The sequence below is a fragment of the Macaca mulatta genome, chromosome 1 (assembly GCF_049350105.2).
Source record: "Macaca mulatta isolate MMU2019108-1 chromosome 1, T2T-MMU8v2.0, whole genome shotgun sequence".
In the NCBI taxonomy this organism is placed as follows: domain Eukaryota; kingdom Metazoa; phylum Chordata; class Mammalia; order Primates; family Cercopithecidae; genus Macaca; species Macaca mulatta.
The window spans coordinates 123548988-123568826 of NC_133406.1; the positions used below are offsets into that span (position 1 = coordinate 123548988).

Below are 19839 nucleotides of genomic sequence, written 5' to 3' on the forward strand. Positions count from 1 at the left end.
AATACAACAACTGATCAGTGTTCCTTCCTCATTAGAGACCACTGACCATGGGGTGGTTTTGGCCAGTCTATAGAGGTTGCACACAGAAGGCCTTTGTGTCCCCTGCTTCACCTTTTGACTTATAGAACCTAACTGTAATACATTTAAATGTTGAGTTTCCACCCCAGAGTGAACATGGGGTGCATGTTGCACACATTAGCCTGCTATGCATGCCACACCTCCCGTTTGCGACTACTTATAGCTCCTCCTATAACCTGTTGATTATGTATGTTTGACCCCCCTCTTCAGCATAAATCCTTGTCTTATTCTTCCCACCCTTATTCTTCCCATCCTTGCTTCTGACTTCTGGCCAGAGGCTACACTTCCAGCCTGTCAGAATGGTCACCTGCAGAAAAATACAGCTTTCCTTTCCAAATGTATGAATCTTGTCATTCTTCAGTTGACAATATATAATTTTTTCAGGTGGTTGTAAGTGCTATAAATAAGATAAAGCAAGGCAAGGGAATACAGAATTATAAGGAAGTGCTGTTGTAGGAAGGAGGGGTCAAGGATGGCCTAACGGAAAAGGTAACAGTTGAGTAGAACCCTGAAAGAAAGAGAGAGCAAACCATGCAGCTATCTGGTGGAAGAGCATTCCAGGGAGATAGATCAGCAAGTGCAAAGGCCCTGAAGTGGGAGCTAAAATGCTCGTGAGGATGCAGTGGGCTGAGCGAGGGCTAGAGTGGTAAGAGAGGAGGACGGGGGAGCAGCCAGGCCATGCAGGGCCTGAGAGTCATGGTGAGGATCTTGGAGTTGGATGGGGAGCTGTAAGGGGGTTCTGAGCAGAGTAGTAGTGTGATCCAACTTATAGTTTTAAAAGGATCTCCTGGGCCACTTGTGGAAGCAGGGAGACCAGTGTGAGGGCTACCGCAGTAGTTTGAGCAAAAGGACTAGGAAGGTAACAGCAGACATAGAATGAATTGGATTCTGAATATTCTCAAAGGCAGTGCTGGTGGGATCTTCTTATGGACTGGATGTAGAATGTGGATGCACAACAAAGGTGTAGGAGTGGTTCAGGCACAGCTGGATCCATGCACTTGAATAATAAAATTGGGACTCTTCATCTTTCCATATCTCTTGTCTGTGCTTTCTTCCGCATTGGCTTCATTTTCAGGTAGCCTCTTCCCATACAGTGAGGAAGATGGCTTCCAGCACCTGGCTCAACTCTGGGCATGCTCAGAAGAGCAAGGAAGCTTTTTGTTCACAAAGTCTTCAATAAATGTCCTCTCTAGCCTCATTGGCTTGAACTGGGTCATGTGCTCAGCCTGAACCAATGAGAATAACAGGGAGGTGGGGGAGTGGGGTGGAATTATGCTGACTGGGTTAGGCCTAAACCACAGCCTTCATTCCTAGAGTTCTGGGTAGTTGGCTCCCTTGAGTAAATGGGGAGATGTGGTGATGGAAAGAAAGCCAAGGGTGGTTATTGAGAGAAGGGGGGCTGGGTGTAAGCTGGCCACCACAATGTCCAATGCATCCAGAGAAAGTTTAATGAAGGGCATCTAATGTGAATGGAAAGGAGGGTACTCATAAGAATGCAATTTGGTGACCTATTACATGTGAAGGCTGAGGGAGAAAGGAGGCTGTAGATGGTTCCAGAATAATCTAGGCAATGATGTTAATAGAAATAGAGACTATGGGATTCAAAGTATGTGTGGGTTGCAAAGGAGTGAGATGAGTTAAATTTTACGATGTTAAAAAAAAAAAATTTACAATGTAAGAGAGACAGACATCACAGAAATGATTAACCACAAGTCAGGGCAGTGCCAAATAGGCGTTAAATGAGAAGAATAAGCACAATGCTCAGGGGAAACTATAGCTGTGGTGCATGCAGGTCATAGATAGAGGGACGGGCATTGGCATCTGGCTCTGAACAAATCAAAAGTGAAGTTTGAAGGTCTTTGACTAGGAGCACTTAATTATCCATGGCCCTCAACCCCTTGACGTCCCTAGCATGTTTGCTGTTGTTTGCTTCACCTTCAGTCTGTGTACCAGAGCTGCTAACAGGAAGTCCATCTCACTGAGTGGTTTCCCTTCTTCCTTCTTGCCCCAGGCACAGCCTTCTGTTTAAGCAGTGAAACAGCAAGGGAAAGAGTTACCTGCTGCTGAGGGGCAAAAGAGTACTTTGTCTGGCTGCAGATGGAAGACTGGGTGATTTGGTTTCAGGAGAGGAGCCTGTGGAAAGGAGGGGAAGCCCGGCTGAGGCCTTTTTTTTTTTTTTCTTTTTTTTGAGACAGAGTGTCACTCTGTTGCCCAGGCTGGAGTACAGTGGAGTGATCTCAGTGCTCTGCAGCCTCCGCCTCCTGGGTTCAAGTGATTCTCCTGACTCAGCCTCCTGAGTTGCTGGGACTACAGGTGTGCGCCACCACACCTGGCTAATTTTTGTATTTTTAGTAGAGACAAGGTTTCACCATGTTGGCCAGGCTGGTCTCAAACTCTTGACCTCAAGTGATCCACCCACCTCAGCCTCCCAAAGTGCTAGGATTACAGGCGTCAGCCACCGTCCCCGGCCCCAGCCCAGGACTCCTAAAGGAGAGGCAAAATCTAATCAGCACAACTTCTCCCAAAGACTGGTAGGAAATCTATGGAGAAAGAAATACTCTCCTGTCTGCTGAGAAAAAGGAAAGAATTAAACAAGAATGTGCTGCGTCGGTTAAAGCTTCCCAGGAAAAGATAAGGGTGGTGAAAAATCAGAATTAGATCATGCCAGCCAAAGCAATTAAGGAGAATACGATGTGCTTTTACAAATATCAGGGGGAAAGAAGATTATGGAGAGGAAATAAGACTTAATAAATGCAGAGGACCATGAAATTAATGATGACCACAAATGGCTAAAATACCCAATTCATTTTTTGTTAGCCTTTAACTAGGAAAACAAAGGAAAGAAATTGAGCAATTAGAGTAAGGACCCAAAAAAAAAGTAAGAACAACTTGAGAGAAGAGTTAAGTAGACACTGGCAGGGAGGAGGTGTCTGCACCGTGTGGGCCTCAAACTCTGCAGGCACCCTCCTGGGACATTACCGTCACGGGCTCAGGGAACAGCCCAGCCCCGCATTGGCACTGGGCTGGTGGGCAGGATGCCTGAAATTCTGAGTGCAACCAATTGACAGAACTTCCCCACTTTCTGGGGAAAGAGTGAGCGAGGAGGGGAGAATGGGAAGGAGAACCAGGCCAGGGTCTTCAGAGAATGGTGACCTTGGAGCCATCATGACTGCTCCAGGATAAACAGAGAGACAGGCTCTACTGGGCTTCCACATCACCCCTCTCTTCCCATTCCTTCTCTCTCCTTCTGCCTCCAGCGCTCACCACCCTGTGTTCAGTGCACATCTGTTGAGTTCTTCCCTATGAAAAGCGCACTGACAAGATTGTCACGCTTCATAAGAAATGGAAGGAAGTACAAAGCATGTTGAGGGAACAAAAATGGCTTGTCCTTTTTTTGCTTGAGGGGAGATCACATTGGTTTCTGTGACTTGCAACCAAAAGTCCTACTCATAAAGCCCTGTTCTACAACAGGCACTGGGGATACAAAGATGTGAGACACAGTGCTGCTCTTAATGAACTCACAGCCCAGGAAGGAGACATACACACACACACAGCTTTGCAATATGGTGTGGTGCATGCAATAATGGTGGATGTATGGACAAGGTGCCTTGCCAGCTCAGAGGAGGAGTGAGCAATGTTGCTCCCATAGGCCAGTGAAGAAAGCTTCTAAGAGTTTCTTTTGCTTGCTCCTGAAGGATGACTAGAATTTGGACAACTGGCAAAGGTGCACTCTTCAGACAGCAGGAAGCCAGTGTGCAGAGGCCAAGAGGCACAAAGCGCCTGTAATATCCAGCATATAAATCATTCCTTTTTCTTTCTAAATCTTTCCAGCTAAACCCTCTGGCTGCCTAAAATTCCCTCATAATTCGGATATCTCTTGCTAGAGAAAGAGTTGTAGGAATAGGTTCAACTTTTGGCTAACCTCAAGGATTAGGCCACTTTGACGTCCCTTAATTGCATTGCAAAAGAAAACCGAAATGTGAGGACACTGCTTACCCAAAGCAACAGGTAACTGCTGGTGGCCGTTCTGACAGTGACTGGCTACAGTGGGGAGCTGGGGAAGTACGCGGTCTCGGGGAAGGCAGGGCCAAGGAGGCCAAGTCCTATTCTGTATCTCAGCGGCAATGGGAAGCTGCTGAGAGGTCTAAGCAGCAGGTGACAGGGTAGGTTCGAATTTTTTAAAAATCACTCTGGTTTCGATGTGTATATAATTTGGAGTGGGCCATGTGATGTGAATACAGGTCCAGGTGACAGATGAGCCTGGGGCTTGGATTAGTGCAGAGGCAGTGAAGACAGAAAAAAAAAAAAAAAAAAGGGCAGGATGTAGTGATGAGTTGAATATGATGGTGTGGAGTCAGGGTATGGAGAGGAAGGTATCAAATGGAACACCTTGGGGTTTGGGATCACGTACCTGGATGGGGTTGCACTAACTAAGATGGAAAGCCCTAGAAGAGGACCCATGGTGAGCCTCACCCAACCCTTAACTCACCTTGTTCTTGCATGTAGATGTGCCCAAGCGGCCATTGGAGGTACCACTGCTGCCACCATCACCCTGATTGACCCACAAACTGCTAGTTTGACAGTCAACAGGCCATGTCATGTCCAGCTGCCCCAATGGAGGGACATGGCACTGTCAGACAATGTGACCTTGGTGTTTTAACTTTTGTCATTCTGTATTGTGTTTACTAACTTTTGGGGATGGAGATGGGGGGTGTAGTGAAGGAGAGGCTAATAATTAAGATAAAAGAACTAAAAGGAGCTTCGACTTGGCAAAAACATATTGAAGAGTTACATGATCAATCAATCATAAAGTGTTGAAATTGGGAGGAAACTTAGTTAAAAAAATAATCTTTTCCAGAGCAGTTTTGACAGTAGTTCAAATACCCTCTGCTTCAGTGTTTCCAGTCCTAGGAGCAAACTGTCTCAAAAAGCAGCCGGTTCCATTGTCAGAGGATTCTGATAGAAGGAGATAGGGTTTTCTTGTATTGAATTGAAATTTATCTCTGAGCAACTTCCATTCATTTGTCTTGGTTCCATTCTCTGGAGGGAGAGTAGGTCAATGTCCCTTTTAAAATGTGGTGCCCAGAAAGCAACACAGAACTCCAAATGTGGTCTGATTTAGTTAAAGCCCTGTGGGGAATTTAGAGGGGGAAGAAAAATAAAGCCACGAGTTAACCAGCTTTAAAAAATGACTGTCATAGAAAGCTCCCATAAGCGGAACCTTAGAATCATAAACTAAAGGGAGCCTTTGAAAACACCCAGCTGGTTTGTTTCCTTGCAGAGGAAAATCACACCTAAACCTGTCTAACCCAGAGATACTGACCTATTTTTTAAGACCTCTAAAAGCAAGGGTTCCACTGATGTTTATTGCAGAGAGATTTCTTACAAATCAATCATTATAAAATATCTTCAAATCAGTGTTTTCTAGTACACTAATTTGTTTTTACATTTTCCTCTTTCGCTTGCTATTATCTTTCCGACCACATAAATTGTCTTCCTAATGAAGCCGCTTATTGTATCATATTCTGGGAGTGTATGTTCATCTGCTCCTGTAGTGTTTCAGCTCCTACTGCATTAATTAACTGCGCTTCCTCTATTATTTTCCTCTTTTTTGCATGCGATCCATGGCATTTATCCTTATATTGTTGCATAATGCTTTGTGCGATGGATGTGTTCTCAAAATCGTGTGCAAATCTAATCTTCGTAAATTGAGTCTCTTCAATTAGAAGTGCCTTCCAAATGCATTTCAAATGTTCATTATTTAAAGTCACTCTGTGGGAGTTGGCTTGGTAGAACAGAAAACACAGGACCTTTGGGTCTTCTTCTTACCAGCTGCGTGATCTTTACCGGTGACTTAATCTACTTGAGCCCTAGTTTCTCATCCATGAAATGGGGATAAAAATGCCTCTTCTCAATATGTTGTTGCAGACAATAAATAAGCTAAGAAAAAATTAGTGCAACTTAAAAAATAGATGTCTTCTTATCTTTAAAGTGAAGAGTCCTCTTTAAAGACAATAATAGTCTCAAAAGTCTATTTTGCAAGTTCAGATGTTTTCGCATCACATGTTCTTAAAGGAGAACACAGCATATATTGACTTTGCTGTCTGGCTGTGGCAGCTTTCTACCAAACTTCTTGGATTCACGCCTCCAGAACCCTGTCTTGTCTGGGCTGACTTTCTCATTTGCAGAGGTGAACATCTGCAGTGTTCGTGGCCATCTTGCTGTGTCCCTGCTTTTACCACTATGCTTGAGTTCTTGAAGCTTAAGTAACTTAAGCTTAAGGGATGTAACATCCCTTCTGTTTTCATTATCATTTAAATATCTCTTTCTGAATATCCTAACCTGCTCATTTCCATGTTATTTGAATCCTTTTTGTTTCCCCAAGAATCACCCATCTCTCCTACCTGACTCTGAGTTCCTTGAGACATCATGTCCACAGGCCAAGAGTAGTATATGAATGAATGGCTAATGACCCTCACAAGAAGTTCTTTCTATAGCCTGACATATCAAACAATTCACTTCAACTCTCTGAGATTCCATTTCCTCATCTGTAATATTAGGATATGCAATGATATCAGTGGTTTCCAGGAGGCTGGGGTGCCTTCTCCTTGGGGGTCTATGATGATAGAAATGGAGCAATGTTTTTAAAAGCTCAAAAGAAAGTGTGTGTGTTGCCAGTTAAGGCTATGTTGGCTAATATGAACACTGTCTCTTGCTCTGGTTGAATGATGTCAACTCTGTGGGTATCGTAGATAAAATCATGTTGCTTAGCATGTGTATCCATCAAGATTCTTGGCTGCATGCAATAGAAACTAAGTCTAGTTGACTTAAGCAGAAAATAATTGCTTCGGGAAAATGTCTGCCAGCTCCAGAGCAAACGAAAAGGCAGGAGGACTAGACTCTGGACATGGGCAGTAGCCAGGAAAAGCTGAGCAATGAGGAGCTCAGCCAAGGTCACATCACAGAAGTGGCATGGTTGGGATGCCACTGGACACCAGGCACTGACCCATGGGATCCACCAGGACATGGGATGCCACTACCCAGCAGACTGCATTCCAAACCATGGTTGCTGCTTTGTGTTACTTGCTCCAGATGCAAAGTCCCAGGTTGACACCACCCAGTTGGCAAAATTTTTTTTTTTTTTTTAGACAGAGTTTTGCTCTTATTGTGCAGGCTGGAGTGCCATGGCGCGATCTCGGCTCACTGCAACCTCTGCTTCCAGGGTTCAAGGGATTCTCCTGCCTCAGCCTCCTGAGTAGCTGGGAGGCATGCACCACCATTCCCGGCTAATTTTGTATTTTTGGTAGAAATGGGATTTCTCCATGTTGGTCAGGCTGGTCTCAAACTCCCGACCTCAGGTGATCCGCCCACCTCGGCCTCCCAAAGTGCTGGGATTACAGGCATTAGCCACTGCGCCTAGCCGAGTTGGCAAATCTTAAGTCTTGTGTGCTCTTGCCCAGCTGCTGAAGGACAGGGACAACAAGTATAAGGCTGTCAAAAACTCTATTTTATTAGGATTCCCCAAATATAAGAAGGAGATCAGCTGCTGGCCAGCCCACAAAATGAAACAAAACAAAATCCACTATGGTTGTTAAATGTTTGTTTTTTGTTTATTTTATTGAGACAGGGTCCGACTTTATTGTCTAGGCTGGAGTGCAATGATGCAATCATAGCTCACTACAGCCTCAAACTCCTGGGTTCAAGCAATCCTCCTGACTCAGTCTCCCAAGTAGCTAGGACTAGGACTACAGGCATGCACCACCACATCCAGCTTGTTAAACGTTTTTCATGACCAAAAAACCAATAGAACTTAACTGATAGTAGAGAAACATATTTTGGAACACGAGATCAATGGAAGAAAAAATAATGAACAGGTTTAAAGATTAAAAAAAAAAAAGATTGACTATAATAGGCGATCTCTAATGTTGTTCACAGACTTAGACGCCCCCTGCAGGCAGGATGAAGGAATAAAGACTGGACTGATTTTCTCAAGCCCTTTCTTTCATTGAATATATGTCATAATAATCTGGACTTGTAGAATTAATCACTGCTTAGAAATAGCTAGCTCATAGCTGCTACACATAAGAGAAAACAAAAGTAATAATGCCTTAAACATGGTATGGAGGTCCTATTGGTTTGAATGTGTCCCACAAAGTTCATGTGTTAGAAACTGAATCCCCAAACCAACATTATTGGGAGGTGGGATTTGTAAGAGGCTCTGCCCTCGTGAATAGATTAGTGCTTTTCTCACAGGAGTGTGTCCCTGGATAAAAGGATAAGTTTGGACAGCTTCCTGGTCTCTCTCGTGTCCATGCTCTCTTGCCCTTCCACCTTCCACCATGGGATATCACGGCAAGAAGCCCCTCACCAGTTGGAGGCTCCCATACCTTGTACTTCCCAGGCTTTAGAACTGTAAGAGATAAATCTCTGTTCTTTATAAATTACCAGTCTCAGGTATTCTGTGATAGCAGCACAAAACAGACCAAGACAAGTGGTTTCTTTCACATAAAAGAAATCTGAAGTGGTGTCCATGAGCCCGGGCCTCTTTTATTTTTGCTCTGCCATCATTAGTATTACAGGGCTCCCATCCTCAAAGACACTTCCTTAAGGCTGCTGGAGGGAAGTAGGCAGAAAGGTGAAGGGAAAAAAGACAAGAGAGAACAGATAAACCGTCTGACCCCTCTTAAGACTTCCTGGAAGTCCTGAGATCTACATTTAGATTTAACAATGTCTGCTTGCATCTTATTGACCACCCTTAACTGTAAGATAGCCTGGGCGTTGTGGTCTTTTATTAGGGCACATGGTCACTCAAATATTGAATGAGCAACTAGCAGTCTTCGCCTCCCCAGGGAAGTTTCAGAGATAGTGAGAAGTTTGATTTAGTGGCCTTTGACTCTCCCTTTGCTCCAACTCTGTCCCTCCCCTGAGTCGACTTTATGTGATATCACTTAGGACGAGGGAAGCTTCCAGGGAAGACACCAGCACTGAGGCGTTAGCACCACCTCTCTGCAATGTCTAGAGAGTGGTACGAGCCCTTTGAGGAGCTTCCTAGGAAATAACCGCACACTGAACATTTACTGAGCATTAACCTTCTGCCAGGCACTGTGTGAAGTGCTTTATCTCTACCCTCTAACCTCATCCTCACAAATGCTCCATGAGGTAGGCACAATTGTGCCCGTCCTGAAAATGAGGGAGCTAAGGATAAGTGACCGTAACTTGCCTGATCACGGTTAGTGAGTGGGGACCAGGATGGAAACCTGTGTTTATCTGACTTCTGAGCCCAGGATCTTAACCAACCCACTGCAGCTGTGCTGTCCCATACAGTGTCACTGGTCCCACGTAGCTATATGCCCTTAGATTTAAATTAATTAAAGCAAAGTCAAATTTAAAATTCAGCTCTTCAACCATGCTGCTTACATTTCAAGAGCTCAGTAGCCATGGAACACGCAGAACACAAGATCAGTGGAAGAAAAAAATAACTTTATTATTTTTTTCATTATTTCATTTTTTGTGGCTAGTGGTTACCATCTTGGGCAGCAAAGCCTTAGAACATTTATAACATCACAGAAAGTTCTGTTGGACAGTGCTGTGCCAGAGGAATGGATCATTATTGATTTTCATTCATCATCACAAACAGGATGACGAGAAAATTTTTTCTTGCCCTAGCCTCTTTTCCTGTTTTCCAGCTGCCTTTTCTTGATATATTATATAGCCCAGCCATACACGTACAAAGAGACGGAAGAAATTCTGAAAAAGAAAATACCAACCAAAGGTGAAAGTGGCCGCTTGTGATATTTCTGCTGCGACAATACTTTTCACTCTGGGGCAGGAGACCATTGTGGAGGGCACGGCAGGCTTGGTGGGGAGGGTGTTCCCTGGTGTCTGCAGTCAGCTCAGCTCAGAGTGAGCACTAGACGGCATGAATTCCTGAACACAAAACCCTCTTATCTTTTAGTTCTGCTCTTTAGCCGTTCTCTAGTTGCCCTATTTCAGCACATGCCAAATGTGTTTCAGTGTAAACCTGTACTTTTAAAAGGTTGCAAAGCTCCTAGCTGCTGCAAAGTAAGGTTTTTCAGAACACATTTGCATCTTTTCTCAGTTGCTACCTTAATTACACATAATAAAGGTATTTAGTTATAGACAAATAGCTGATGAGCCTGAACTGTAATGAAAAGGTCTTGCCGAAAGTCATTTCCCTTGTCAAGAGAGAACTTGCTCAAAGACAGTGGGAAGCTGTGATTCATTCTTGTGCCACAGTGTTACTACAAGAAATTCAGTTCACTGGGAGTGGCTGGCGCACAAACTTCAAGCAGTGACAAAGTCTAGAGTTCTCAGCTGTTTTCTGTGGCCACCACTGATGCCTTGATTAGAAATGTGTGATGAGAGAAGACCAGCACCATTTGTGATTGGTTTAACAGGAATCAGCAAACTTTGCAGTTGACCATCTGTTTTTGTTAATAAAGTTTTATTGGAACACTGTCATGCTCATGATTTATGGCTGCTTTCATGAAACAACAGTAAAGGTGAGTAGTTATAGCAGACACTATATGGCCTGCAAAGCCTAAAGTACTTAATAGATGACCCTTTCCAAAGTTTATTGACCCCTGGCTTAGAAGGTAGGAGCTGGACTAAATTAGAGGTCTCGGCCCTATCTCTGTAGGAGGGCTGGCACTGACCTTTCCCTCTCACCTGGCCCAGTTGACCATCTCTGCCCTGCATGACAGCCCTACCTTCTTTCTGCCTAGCCGTCTACCTCCTGGCTACCTGCAGTCTATTCTCCTCAGCACAGCTAGAGTGCGCCCCTTTGAAACATAAGCCATTTCATGTCACTCCCTTACTCAAAGCCCTTCAAGTGCTTCCCATTTCATAGACAGTAAAATCCAAAGGCCTTCAAGTGGCCTGCAAGGCCCTATATCAGCTTCTCCGGCCATCCTAGCCTTCTTGCTGAGCTCGAACTGGCAGCACTGTCTCCACTCAGAGGCAGAGGTGGCTCACTTACCACCAAAAATGCCCATCATAGTGTGCCCTTGCTGCCGGAGGCAGCTGCCCGGAGAGATGCCTCAGCATTCAGGTGTGGCTGAGGACTGGTTCTCCCCAGCGGAACATGACGCGAAGTGGTGCTTGTCACTTCTACTGGGGGTGTGAGGAGGGAGTGACTTAAGAACCATCTGTGCCTTCTCTACTCCCCATCTGCCCACTTATTGGGGAGGCGTTTTGGACCCTTGGAGAGGAGAAAGCCACGAGATGGAAGTTGTTTGGATGTCTGGACCCAAATGAAGACTGCTGTCCATCAACCAGCAACATCATGTTGAACTGGAGCATGAGCAAGAAATAAACATTTACTGTGCTGTGCTCTTATTGTGAAGTTTGGGGATGTGTTTGTCATGACAGTTAGTAGTATTGCAACTCACATAGGGCCTTTGCTCCTGCTGTTCCTTTTGCCCGAAATGCTCTTCTGCAAATACTTGCATGACTTTCCACTTCCTTCAGACCTCTGTTCTGACAGCATCTTATCCGAGCAATTTCCCCAGGTTACCCCAGATAAAAGAGCAGCTCACCCACCCCAGCATTCCTCTCTGCCTGACCCTCTTTTCCTTTTCCGTTTAGTACACATCACTTGGCATAGACTTTACCAGCTCGTGGCTCAGTGCCTGAGTTGTTTGCTGTCTTTCTCCCTCCATTAGAATGTAAGTTCCATGAAGGCTGCCATCTGGTCGGGGTATTTCCACATGGCCCCACCACTTAGTATGGTGGCTGTCACAGTGTGGGGGTGCCATAAATGTTTGATGGACACGTAAAGAAATGAGTGAACAGACCAGCAAGCTGGCTGTCTTCCTGATTATGTACACAAGGATGAATGGGGAAAATAGCAAGGTTTAGGGTAGGCGGTAGAGAGGAGAGAAGAAAGCAGAATGACACAAGTGGGGTGATTTTGTTTTGCAGTTTTTAATATTAGGTATTATTTGATGCCAGAGACAATACATGCACCAGGCATGGGGGGCCCCAACTGTCAAGGTGCTGCAAGTCCATGGAGGCATGAGACTGGGAAACAGGTGGCACACACTGGGAGCATGACTGTGTGTTCTGCAGGGATCTCTGAGGCTCACGGATGAGCATTGTGATTAGCCTGCGGGTCAGGGAAAGCTAGACAATCCCTAGGAGGACTCGGCAAGAAGGAGAATCCAGAAGAGGCGCTCCTGGAATCAGGAAGAGCAGGTGAAGTTCCACAGCCTGGTGGGTTGGAGGAGCCCTGAGCAGTATGATAGAGCATGAACCTAGAGGAAGGTGGCGGTGAAGGGAGGGAACGGCAGACAGGCCTGCGGGGCCCAGATCATGAGCAGACTTGTTTGTTATACTAGGAAGTTTGAACTGTATGCTGAAAGCAATGGGAACCAAGCAAGAGAGGTTCAAGCAGGCCGATGGCACAATCAGATGTGCATTTTATGAGGCTCATTCTGGCAGCAGCCTGTAAAAAAGATTGGCATGGATGTGAGATTAGAGGCCAGGTGAGGCAAATATATCAAGATGTCCTAGGGATGGTCCAGGAACCCAGCACCAAATTGTTGTGAGACAATGCAAACCAAGTGCCCTAGCTCTAGCCATGGGAGCCTGGGAAGCTATTTTCACTTTCTTTCTCCCTGTGCCAAGTTGAGGGGGTGGGTGCCATCTAGATCTAGTTTCCTAAAACCTTGGACTCCAGGAGAAGGCAAAGGTTTCATGCAATGACATCTTGAAACCTTGATTGGGCTTCATGTTCTGCCTTTTTTCACCATCCAGAGGGGTTCCTATAGGGATGGTGGAGCCCCGATGAACTATTACCACAAGCCAGTGCTGAGGCATAGGCCGAGGACCTTGAGGTCCAACCAAAAGGGAGGATATTTGGGAGGCCCAAGTACCAGGTTGATCATGTTTTAAATGAAGTGTCTAGGGCCTTAGCATCAGAGGGGTGGCCAGAGAGGGGACATTCAGGGTGTATAGACAAAGCAGCTGCATTTCAGCTGATTGGGGTTAGCATTCTCCAGGAGAATCAGCTGCATTTCAGCTGATTGGGGTACATCCTTCCCAGGAGAGGCCAAGGAAGACAGAGGAGATGTCAGGAACGGGTATCTGTAGCTACCCAAATGTCAACAGGAGATCTTCCGAGACTCTTGGTTTGCTGCCAGATGCTTGGTAGCTTTCATGTGGCAGTGTCTACACAGCAGCAGAACTCTTGATAATTTTCCCTGAGCTCACCCACCCATGTGGCACTTGTTGAGAATTCCAGGAATGAGAGAAAGGATGGAGTGGGGTCTCTCAGGGTATGTAAAAAATACTTGGAGCTGAGCAGTGGGTGAACTCTAGGGGTCTAGCTTCCAACAATGAGTCATAAAAACTGGGAGAAGGTCAAGATTCAAGATAGCCCTTGTTTCTCATATGGTTTGTGCAAAGCTCCTGTGCTGTGAGAGAACATTCTGCATTCAAGGAGTTTACAGATGTTCAGGGTGGCTGGAATGAGAAATACAAGGAGGTGGGTGTATGAGTGAGGTTGAGAACAGAGGCCAAGTCAAACAGAGCTTTGCAAATCATGTCAAATATTTGAACAAATGTCTGAAACAGGTGCCCATAAGTGGCTTTTATAGGTTCCCTGTGCCTCTTGTTATACATGAGTGGCATGGAGATTTCAGTTAGAAGCTTAGAAGGTCTGAGGTTCAATGTGATGCTTTGATATATGTATATATTGTGGAATGACTATATTAAGCTAATTAACATATCTGCCACCTCACATACTTATCATCTTTCATAACAAGAACATTTAAAGTCTACTCTTTCAGCAATTTTGAAGTCTATAATATATTATTACTAACTATGGTCACCACGCTGTGCCATGCTGAGACCGTCTTAATATATCTTTCTCTTGTATAATTGAAACTTTGTACCCTTTGATCAACACTACTTGTTCCCCACCCCACTGCACTCCTCAGCCTTTTGTAGCCACCGTTTGACTCTCTACTTCTAGAAATTCAACTTTTTTAGATTCCACATATAAGTGAGATCATGCTGTATGTGCTTTTCTGTGCCTGTTTCATTTCATTTAGCATTATATTATCCAGGTTCACCCATGTTGTCACAAATGACAGAATTTCCTTCTTTTCAAAGGCTGAATAGTATTCTATTGTGTATATTGTGTGTACATACTACATATTCTTTATCCATTCACTGGTTGATAGACACTTAGATTGATTCCATGTCTTGGTTATTGTGAATGATACTGAAGTGAGAAGGAGAGTGCGGATATATCTTCAACAGACTGATTTCAATTTCTTTGGATATATACCCAGAAGTTGGATTACTGGGTCATCTGGTCATTCTAATTTCTGTTTTTTGAGAAAGCTCCATATTGTTTTCCATAATGGCTGTACTAATTTACATTTCCACAGTCAGTGTACAAGGGTTCCTTTTTTTTCCACATCCTCACCAACATTTCTTTTTTGTCTTTCTTATAATAGCCTGTTAGAAACAGGTGTGAAGTGATATCTCATTGAGGTTTTAATTTACATTTCCCTGCTGTTGGCCATTTGTACGTCTTCTGTTGAGAAATGTCTACTCAGGTCCTTTTCCCACTTAAAATATTGGATTGTTCTCTTGTTGTTGAGTTGTTTGAGTTCCTTATGTGTTTTTGATATTAACTCCTTAACAGATGAATTGTTTGCAAATATTTTCTCCCTGTTTATGGGTTGCCTCTTTATTCTGTTAGTTGGTTCCTTTGCTGTGTGGAAACTATTTAGTTTGTATTTCTGGTGCTACAGAAATACAGGGGTTCATAAGAAATGACTATGAACAATTATTTGCCAAAAAATTGGATTTTTTTGAAATCCAATCTAGATGAAATGGATACATTTCTAGACACATACAACCTACCAAACTGAATCATGAAGAAATAGAAAATCTGAATAGATCAATAATTAGTAAGGGGATTGACTCAGTAATAAAAAGCTCCCCATCAAAGAACAGCCTAGGAATAGATGGCTTTATAGCTGAATTCTACCTAATATTTAAAGAAGAAAAATATCAATTCTTCTCAAACTCTTCCGAAAAATTGAAGCAGAGGAAATACTTTCAAATTCATTTTTCAAGCCTGCCTTTACCCTGGTATTAAAGCCAGACAAGGACACTACAAGAAAATAAAATTACAGGCCAATATCCCTGATGAACATAGATGTAAAAATTGTCAACAAAATACTAGCAAATTGGATTCAACAGCACATAAAAGGATCATGATCACCATGATCAAATGAGATTTACCCCTGGGGTGCAAAGATGGTTCAACATACACAAATCAATAAATGTGATACACCATATTAACAGAATGAAGGGCAAACACCATCATCTCAATACAGAAAAAAAAAATTTGATAAAACTCAACATCTTTTCATGATTAAAACTCTCAACCGAAGAAATGTACCTCAACACAATAAAGGCCACATATGACAAGGCTATAGCTAACACCACACTCAATGGTGAAAAGCTGAGAGTTTTTCCTCTAAGCTCAGGAAAAAGGCAAGGACGTCACTCCTGACACTTGTGTTCAACATAGTGCTAGAAGTTCTAGCCAGAGCAGTTAGGAAAGGAAAAGATACAAAAGGCATCCAAATAGGAAAGGAAGATGTGAAATTGCCTCTATTGGCTGGCAATCTGGTCTTACACAGAGAAAATCCTAAAGACTCTGCCAAAAATTGTTAGAATTGATAAACAAATTTTTCAGTTTCAAGATACAAAATCAACATACAAAAATCAGTAGTGTTTCTATACACTAACAACAAATTTTCTAAAAAAACAATTAAGAGGGCCGGGAGCGGTGGCTAACACCTGTAATCCCAGCACTTTGGGAGGTCAAGGTGGGCAGATTACAAGGTCAAGAGTTTGAGGCCAGCCTGGGCAACATAGTGAAACCCCATCTCTACTAAAAATACAAAAATTAGCCTGGCATTGTAGCGGTACATGCTTGTAATCCCAGCTACTCAGGAGGCTGAGGCAAGAGAATTGCTTGAACCGGGGAGGTGGGGGTTACACCACTGAACTCCAGCCTGGGCGGCAGAGCAAGACTCTGTCTCGGGCAGGGGATGAAAAAGCAATTAAGAAAATCCCAGCTCTCTGCTCCTCCCATTCAACAGACAGCTGCATCTTCTCGTGCAGCGCCAGCTGCATCCCTGAGACATCATGGTGAAGCTGAAGCCTGGACTCAAATGGGTTTGGCTGTATTGGGTGCCTGGTCACCAGGGCTGCTTTTAACTCTGGTAAAGTGGATATTGTTGCCATCAAAGACCGCTTCATTGACCTCAACTACATGGTCTACATGTTCCAGTATGATTCCACCCATGGCGAATTTCATGGCACCGTCAAAGCTGAGAACAGGAAGCTTGTCATCAATAGAAATCCCATTATCGTCATCCAGGAGCTAGATTCCACCAAAATCAAATGGGGTGATGCTGGCGCTGGTATGTTGTGAAGTCCACTGGCGTCTTCATCACCATGGAGAAGGCTGGGGCTCGTTTGCAGTGGGGAGCCATAGGGGTCATCATCTCTGTCCTCTCTGCTGATGCCCCCATGTTCATGATGGGCTTGAACCATGAGAAATAGGACAACAGCCCCAAGATAGTCAGCAACGCACCCTGTGCCATCAACTGCTTAGCACACCAGGCCAAGGTCATCCATGACAACTTTGGTACCGTGGAGGGACTCATGACCACAGTCCACACCATCACTGCCACCCAGAAAACTGTGGATGACCCCTCTGGGAGACTGTGTTGTGACAGCCACAGGGCTCTCCAGAACATCATCCCTGCCTCTACTGGCACTGCCAAGTCTGTGGGCAAGGTCATCCCTGAGCTGAATGGGAAGCTCACTGGCATGGCCTTCCGAGTCCCCAGTGACAACGTGTTGGTCATGAACCTGACCTGCCTGGAAAAACCTGCCACATATGATGACATCAAGAAGGTGGTGAAGTAGCATCCGAGGGCCCCCTCAAGGGCATCCTGGGCTACGCTAAGCACCAGGCTTGTCTCCTCCGACTTCAACTGCGACACCCACTCCTCCACCTTTGATGCTGGGGCTGGCATTGCCCTCAATGACCACTTTGTCAAGCTTATTTCCGGGTATAACAATGAATTTGGCTACAGCAACAGGGTAGTGGACCTCATGGCTCACATGGCCTCCAAGGAGTAAGACCCCCAGACCACCAGCCCCAGTGACAGCATGAGAGGAAAAGAGAGGCCCTCGCTGCTGGGGAGTTTCTGCCACACTCAGTACCCCACTACACTGAGAATCTTCCTGCCTCACAGTTTCCATGCAGATCCTCTGAAGAGGAAGGAGCCTAGGGAGCCCCACCTTGTCATATATCATCAATAAAGTCCCCTGTGCTCAGGAAAAAAAAAAAAAAAAAAAAATTCCATTTACAATAGGATTGAAAAAAAAAAAGTCCATTTCTGCTCATGTTGTCAGCAGCTGTGGCTCTGCTCTGCATGTCTTCTTGTTCCAGGATCCAGCTGTAAAGCAGACCCATCCTGAACACATTGTTTTGTGACCGAGGGAGAAGAGGGCCCGCAGACCCATGTGGTGCTTCTTCAAGCCACTGCTCACCAGGCGGCACAGGTCACTTCTGCTTACATCCTGTTAGCCAAAGCAAGCCCCCTGTCCAGGCCTGAGGGAGTAGGGAGAGGACCTGCACCTCTCTCATAGGCCACAAAGGGAGGGTAAGGGATAACTGGGCACAAGAATAGGATTTGCTCCACTCCCTGTTTTTAAACATTAGCAACTGAATTAAAAGTGTCATAAATGCTGGGCAGAGCCAAATAAAACACAAGAAACCACAAGCCATGGATGTACAACCTCTAATTTAAAAAGTCAGAAATGGAGTGAAAGCCTTGTTCTCTTCCTTGAAACATACACGCTACCTCAGAGTCTGCCGAGTTGAACAGTCCTCTCAAAAAGGAAAAGTGGTTACTTTGCCTTTAACATTATGGGTGAATCTATACTAGCTCCTAGTATAACCCAGCACCCCTGTTTTTCTAGAGGTGGTTTGTTTTTTTCCTTCTCGCTCTCTTCTTTTCTCATTTCCCTGGCTCCCTTAGCCTTTCAGAAATGCAAATACAACCATTCTCCTCCCCCTCACCCGACATTCCCTACAGGGCAAGTTTTTCTAACTGTGTGCTCCAAGACAGATCTCTCCTGGAGAGCTGACGGTCGATTTGCAGACCAAAGCACACCCACCAAGGAACTTTCCCTTCCAGAGGTTGCCTCAGAACTTCCATCTTCCCAGGGTTGCCTCAGGGCTTCCATCCACCAGGAGGGCAAATCTAAAGCACACCCGCTTGGCCACTTTTTCAACTTACTTCTGCCCAGGAAGGTGCCAACTCAACACCAAGCTAGGAGGGGGACCCCTGCCCTTGCTCATTTCCTCCCTTACCCTATAAAAATCCCTGCTTTCTGCTCCCAAAGTGAAGCAGCACATTTTAAGGTAGGACCCTTTGTGCCCCTTCCCCAAGCTAACTTTGGAATCAATTCGCTTTTTTTTGCATCAGACCTTGCTCTTGTTAGCTGGACTCCACATGCAGCGAGCAACTAACCTGCATTTTAGTTACACTGGTAATCACTACTTCCTTGTGTAGGTGCTCATAAATTCTCTTTAAACAATTTATTTGTAAATATGACCTAGAATCTAGGTCATTTGCTGTTCTGTAATCTCCAGAATTCACCTTCTATTTCTTGCACTTAGGACGTTTGCCTGGGTCCAGTGCTATGGCACCAGTTTTGCTCACTACAGTCCCACAAAGATCATTGATAGAACTAAGCAACACATTTGCAAGATTTCTTAGCACCCAAGGGTAAAATGTTTTCGGGCCAAGAAACTTGACACCGCCTCCAATTGCATGAAGCTCTTTTACATTTCTTTAACTACTTTTTTATCCTGGACCCTATCATTGTCATTAAGAACCATATAAGTAGAATCTGGAAGAAACTGCCATTCAAACCAGCATTAATTTTTGTTCAGAAAGAAGATGGTCAATTACTCAGGGTTCTCCAGGGGGACAGAACCAATAGGATACATATATATAGGATACATATACATATATATAGGATTGTATACATTTGTGTATATATACACACATATATACATGTATCCTATTGGTTCTGTCCCTCTGGAGAACCTTGAGTAATTGTATACATGTGTGTGTATATATATATATATATATGAGTTTATTAGGGAGAATTGGCTCACACAATTACTAAGGCAAAGTCCCACAATAGGGCTTGCAAGCTGGGGAATGAGAAAAACCGGTAGTGTGTCTCAGTCCAAGCCCTAAGCCTCAAAACAGGGAAAGCTGACAGTGCAGCTCCCAGTCTGAGACTGAAGGGCTGAGAGCACCCCAGAGGCCACTGGTACAAGTCCCAGAGTGCAAAAGCTGAATAACCTGGAGTCAGATGCCCAAAGGCAGAAGGAGAAAAGACGGCCTGCTCTGGAAGGGAGAGAGAAAGAGAAAGCCCCAGCAAGCTGCATGCCCCTTCTGCCTGCTTTCTTCTGCCTGCTTTGTTCTGCCACGCTGGCAGCCGACCAGACAGTGCCCATCCACAGTGAAGGCGGGTCTTCCTCTCCCAGTCCACTGACTTATATGTCAGTCTTCTCTAGAAACACCCTCACAGACACACCCAGAAAAAGTGCTTCACCAGCCATCTAGGCATCCCTCAATCCCATCAAGTCGACACCTAATATTAACCATCACAGAA

General features: G+C 44.6%; 1 long non-coding RNA gene and 1 pseudogene across 1 annotated transcript in view; both read left to right on the forward strand.

The window, feature by feature from the left end:
• LOC144338428 (uncharacterized) overlaps positions 1-19839 on the forward strand; it is a 58586-nt gene that overhangs the window by 17916 nt on the left and 20831 nt on the right. The window lies entirely within an intron of this gene.
• Positions 16323-17495, forward strand: LOC713703 (glyceraldehyde-3-phosphate dehydrogenase pseudogene; annotated as a pseudogene).